Raw genomic sequence first — 6,463 nt, 5'->3', positions numbered from 1 at the left:
TAGACTGGGACTTCAGTGGTACAAGGTGGTGGTTTGGGGGAGGAGGGGAGCGAGGGGGAGGAGAAGCCGGGGAGCAGCCTATAGATAAATAGATCCGTCAGTCAGGCGATGTGGAGGTCTCCAGGCGGCCAGCCATTGTAGGTGACAGAAAAGGCAATCAAAGACAAAACAAATCAAAAGGTACATCTTATCAGCAGCAGGCCAGCTGGACTTCCACCGCACTCGGAGGCCCCGCCGAGGGCAGGAGAAATTAATCGTGCTGTCGAGGCCAGAGAAATTGTTGCCGCTGAAGGTCCAAGTTCAGGCGAGCAGAGGTGGCCAACATTAAAGGAGAGGGAGAGTGGGGGGTGGGAGGAGAGGAGTGAGGAAGCGGGTGCTGCTGTCCCACCACCTCTCTCCCTCCCTCTCTCCCCCGGCCGCCGCGGGCTCCTGACAAGTGCATTCATCGTGCGATGATAGCTCGGCACCTATGATTGGTACCTTTAATAATATAGCCCTCGCTCAGCTGTCACCCTGAAAGAACAATTTTTCCTCCCGCTTTCCTTGATGCAAAGATACATCTGTAATGAGAAGGGTGACAGAAAGTGGGAGCATGGGGAGCCAAGGAAAGTTTGGAAGAACATTAATCAAAAAGTGAAGTTGGAGGTGATGCCAGCTGCTTGAGGCACCCGTGCCTCCAGTGAGGAGCCAGTGTGGGGTTTGAAGCTGCTGTCGCTTTTCCTGACCTGCAGTGTTTTGAGGCCCCCTTGGCATGGGGAGAATGAGCCTTTGCCCACCCTTGGTGGCTTTTAAAGTTGTTTCTCTCCATCCTCCTGCACGGCAGAGCTGGTCATGATGGGAGCAACTGAGTAGTCCCATGTGCTGGGAATCCTCAGTGTAAACCGGCATGACTCTGTTGCGTGTAATGGATTTAGGTTGAACAGGGATTTCCCTTTGCCTCTGCTGCCTGGAGGAAGAAATGTGTCATTACAAGTCCTTTGAGTTTCCCTACAGCACAGCCCTATTTTGTCCTGCTCTGATCCACCCTTTGGATCCAGCCAGACGTGATCCTCAGTCCCAAACTTAGCAGCACTGTGGAGAAACTGTCTTATTTCCCCAAAGGAGGAGTTCTGCCTGCCAGGGCATGGTGCTGTTTTCTTCAAGCTGCAGGGTGGCTGCCCCTGGCCCATGTGCTCTTAAAAGCCCAAACCCCAAAGCCTCCCTAAAGCCCTGCAGGTTGTGCTGCTTGAAGCCACTGCCCATGTGTGCATGAGCAGGAGGTGCTCAAGGAGTCCCATTGCAGGTGCCCAAGGGCTGCACACCCCTCATCCCCTCCAAGAAATCATGTGTTTGTGGGGCAGCTGGGGAATTCTGGGGGAGTGTATTCCACCCCAGATGTAAAAGACTCGCTGGCAGGACTGTATCAGGTGCCTGCACTGCATGAGGTACTGAAGGGGCTCATGTTTGATGCATTTAAGGAATGTGCCTATTTTAATTTAAGGGATAAGCAGCAACGTCCTCAAACACGGTTATCTCCTGTGGTTTTTAGAAGCTTTCCAGGCTGCCCAGCTCTGCTCTGCAGTTGTCAGTCCCTCCCTGGGATGAAGCACTTGGGCTTGAATTCTTTAGCATTAGCTTTTGGCAGTCTGTTCTCTCAATCTGCATATTCGCTCTCTTGTACCTACAGCTGATTTGCTAATCTGCATCTGTTTTTGTTTTCATCCTAACAAAAGTGGGGATTATATTAAGATCTGGATCAAACAGGTTTGTCTGTAAAATCACGGGTGTTGGTCTCTGTGGCCCACAGCCTCAAATCCCAGAGGATCAGAAGGAAAGCAGGGAGGGTTAGGCAGCATCTCCAAAAGACATAGTTTGTTCTATATGGTTTCCGTAATTTGAGTGGTGATTATTTCCTGCCTTCTCCGTGGAAGCAGATCACTTCTGCAGACAGTGGCTGAAGAGTGTGGGAACCATATGGTTGGGATAAATGTCAGTAAAAAGGGGTGGAGAAAGTAGTCTTGGAGGAATGTTTCCCTAATTCATACAGAACAGTTGAACTCCGAATGGATAAGCACAGCTCACACAGGGAAGCAGAGCCCTGGTCTGTGTGCAGATCTTCTTACCAAGAACATAACAGGAGGGGAAATGGGTCCTGAAGAGTTGGTTTGGTCTGTGCGGGAGCCTCAGAAAATCCTTAGAAGGATGAATTCTTCAAAGATGAAGAATTCTGCAAAGGTGATTCAAATACATTTTACTAGTGCTAAAATGAGGAGATAATGTTTTGCCTGGTAACATTTTCTGCAGTCCATGGCCTTGAGCTGTAAGAGCAGGGATCTCTAAGTGCCCCATTCCCTTCTGAATGAACCTCACACCTGCAGTTCTAAGGTACATGATGATGTGACATGAACCATATACAGTGTCTGCTGAGAAACTGTTCTTTAATATTGCATTGCTTGGCCAGGTGTGTGGGAGGCTGAGACAGGCACAATGACCTCAGCTGGACAAAATGACATTGCACAAAGTCCATCCTCACTGTTCTGATCCCCAGCAGCCCCACTGCAACTGGGCCAGGTTTGTAATGACCTGAGTGGAGCCAGGGCTCCACTCACAGTGTCAATCTGGTGAATTGTAAAACAAAGTAGTTTTCAAAATGCTTTCCTGGTGTGTGGTTAATCTCTTGCTAACTTGAACACAGAGGTATTGCCCTGCATGCAGCCTAACCAGGGAGGTTTTCCCAAAGCACAGGAGCCCACAGCCAGCCTCACTGCCTCCTGTGCTGCTCAAGCATAGTCCGAAAGTTGCGGCACCCACGGGGTTTTATCACAGCCATCTTCAACGGCCCCTGTGGATTCCACCTCCCCACAGGAGACAGGGTCTGCATGGGGCCATGGGATCAGGGGACATGGTGAGCAGGCAGCAAAACCTCAGGTTGTGCTGTTTTCCCACTTTTCATTGCAGACTCAGGAATGCAAACTCTCTTTGGAAAAGCAAGCGAGCATCTGCTGCAGATGTTGAGAGGCAGATGTGAACGTGCTCTTTGTTTCCTCACTGTCCTTGCACTCCTTCCTATGCCTGGTTTCCAATCTGAAACGTGCTCAAATCTCTCTTCTTTCTCCTTATTTGGCTGGTTTTACACCAGAAAACCGTCACAAGCTTCTTCAGAGTCATGGGGCTGTCAGCCAGTGGAGACAAGCAGTGGCAGAGCTGGGAGGCTGGTGCCAGGTTTGGAAATTGGGGCTGGGAGCCCAGCAGTGCTGTGCAGGCTGCAGTTACAAGGTCAAGTTAGCAGTGTTATGTCCTCTACTCTTTGGAAATTTTTAATTGTCACCCAAAAAACACCCAGCCCGAGTGAAGGTTATTGCAAATGTTTTGTAGTAAAAATAAACTAGTTTTAATTAGTGATTAAAGGACAAAAAGAAGTCTGCTCTTTCCCTGGCTTGCTCCCTTTATCAGAATGTTACCACTAAATACATTTTGTGGCTGTCACTCCCAGGATATCGGTGCTGTCACTTTGTTGGTGTCAATGACTCGCTGGGATGTGCACAATTAAAATATGTACATTGATGCACAGGCTCCAAAGCTATTAATCAGCAGAGGACATGCAGACAGCAAACTGAGAGCCCAAAGTGTGTTTATACCCAGTTCCCAGAGCTGGCACAGAGCAGGATACTTGCATTTGTTCCTTTTAAGGATATCAAAATATTAGGCAAGAAAAGCTACTGTTTGCTTCTGGGCAGTCTGAGGCTGGAGGAGAACAGTGGAGTTTAAAGTAAACTCCAGCTGGTATAATGGCTCTTGATTACCAGGGTATCTTCTACTTAAAGAAATAAAAAGCATTGTCATCTTCACTTCTCTGGAGTGTTTTCCACCCTGAGGAGCACTGATACACCTCACACCCCAAATGTATGTGCAGGTAACAACACAGGGGAGGAGTTTCCCAAACGTGTGTTTTGCTGGCCCTGCTCAGTGCTGAGGATTCAGGGTGTAGAACAGGTCACTGGTGTAACACCAGCACATCCTCTGGCTGTCCTGAAGCCCAAAGCATGCTTGGACATGGGTCTTGTGCCTGCTGACCTGCAGCAAAGCCCTTACCCTGCCGTGAGCTGCTGTGCTCACACTGGTGCTGCTCTTTGTGGGTACTCCAATTTCAAATAATAAAAGCCAATGAAAGAAGGGAGTCAAAGTCTCTTCCATTGGGGGCATCTGGACCAATTTTTAAGATGGAAAGTTTACACAATGTGTACAGTCTTTGAGTTTTCTTGACCACAGCAGTGGTCTCCTTAGCTGGGTCAGTTTTTAGGGTATCTCCCATTTTTCAAACAAACGTTAATTGTGTTTTACATGTTCTGGCCACATGAAAGACACGGCAATTTCTGACCTTGGTGTGTATAAAGAAGGGGAATCAACTTTCAGGTAGTACCACACCATGGCATCTGCATAGGAGGCACGTACACTGGATTTATGTGTATCCACTGTCTCAGAGCAGGATCCAAGTGTGGCAGCACCCCATGTAGAAAGGAAATCACAGCTTATAATATTCAACTGGTTACTATAACCCCCACCCACCCCAGGTTTAATATTAGAACTATTTTTCACGTTGAAACCGAAATAGTACAAAATATGGGTTTGCTGTAATTGTTGTTAGATTATGTGTCACCCTGATAAGATGTAACAAATATTTTCCTACACAGCAGGGCCTGTTTCCCTGCGAGTAATGGATGGAGAAACTTCTCATAGTGTGTAGGCAATCGGTCGTAAAAACTTCGCTGAGAAGATTAATGCATTAAGTGCAACCTTTGTGGAAAATAGGAGGAAAAGAATTAAAATAATAGTTTGTTCTTTCATGTTTAACATTAATAATGAAACTTATTTGGTGGGAATGCTCCTTGCTGCCTGTGCCTTCCTCCTTCAAGGGGTAGCTTTGTGTCAAGAGTATTTCTGTATTTTTAAAGATCTTTCAGCAGCAGCTGTTGTATATGGTACAGCAATTCTTTCAACAGAACTATTTTTATCAGTAATATGAAAGACTTTTTTTCATGGGCAAAGCTTTGACACCAATAAGTCTGCCGGACGTCACTTAATAGGTTAGATAAACATTGGCTCACCATTTAGCGTGGAAGGATTTTCCCTTTCTATCACAGCTCTACATCTTCTGCAGACTCTTAATGGCCATCAGAGAGGTGGCACTGTGGGGCGAGGGCTCTGCAGAGCCCATGCACGGCCAGAGCTGGGGCAGGGGATATTTTGCTGTACAAACATCAATGTGCAGAATGGAAAAGCGAGGTCCTTCTAGAAGGAGCACACCAGTGGGTGACAGCAGCTTCTCCTGAGCACACCCTGCACTCAGTTCTGCTGTTGCCCATTAGAAGGGTCCTTGCTCCTTTCTGTGAATTGTTTGGGACCAGCTCTGCCACAGAGCAGCGGCTGTGATTGACTCAGGAGGTGTAAGGATGGTCTTTCGAGACGATGTAATGATGGGGTTTTTTTTACATTGCTTGAGCTTTGAGAAAAAGGTCAATTTAGATTGATTGCTGCTGCTTTCCTCTGTGTATATTTTGAGATCTTGTTTTCTTCCTAAAGTGTACTTCTGTACCTGCAGTCAGTCTCAAGTGACAGGGACCATCAGTCATGGAGGCTGCTATGGAACCGGGGTCGGCTGGAATTGCTTATTTTCAGTGTGTGGCACACAGTTCACTTCTTCCCAGGTCTTTGCTTGTATCTGGGGTCTGGTAGATTACTCAGCTCGAGTTTTACAGAGAATCACTTGTTTTACTACTTGTGAGAACAGATATTTCTTCCCAGTTTTACAGAGCCTGAATTTTTATAAAGAACATTTTGTAAGGAAAGAAACAATTGGTTTGGTGAAGGAGAAATGAGTTTCTGCCCTTTGCTGTTGGCATTAGGCAAGCAGGAACAGTGGTCTTAAGACTGCAGTATTCCAGGAGCCACCACACTTTGCTGCCCTAGTAGGTCTTTTGCTGATGAGTGAACAGAGATGAATTTATCAGTAAATAGAGAGTGCCATCAAATCTTGATTGGGCCTTTCATCTGCTTTGGCACTCAGAATTATTTAGGGCTTATTCAAACTTCTTTCTAAATTGATCAGTTAGATATTTCAGAAAACTCAAAGAAAAATGGTACTTACATTCTTAAATAACTACATTCATCATTGCCAAGACTTTCAAACTGCAACAGGAAAAAAAAAGGTTCAGTTTTGACCATGCAGCAGCTTAATTCACCATGTCTCTTTCTATCCTGCCATATCACTAAACAGAATGTGCCATCCAGCCACAGTAAAAAGAGATTTTACAAGCACTGTGAAAATTAGTCTGATGGTGTAATTGCAATCTTTATTCATTTAGAGTCAGTAAAAAAGAGGATTTTTAGGTTTGAAAGGAGGAATGCTTCTTGGCCAAAAATATTCACAGATAAACCAAAAATCATTCATTAAATCTCTCTGTCACTATTGTTTAGTTGCAGATGT

This window comes from Pithys albifrons, chromosome 3 (genome assembly GCF_047495875.1).
Source record: "Pithys albifrons albifrons isolate INPA30051 chromosome 3, PitAlb_v1, whole genome shotgun sequence".
In the NCBI taxonomy this organism is placed as follows: domain Eukaryota; kingdom Metazoa; phylum Chordata; class Aves; order Passeriformes; family Thamnophilidae; genus Pithys; species Pithys albifrons.
Note: the sequence above shows the minus strand (reverse complement) of the source record.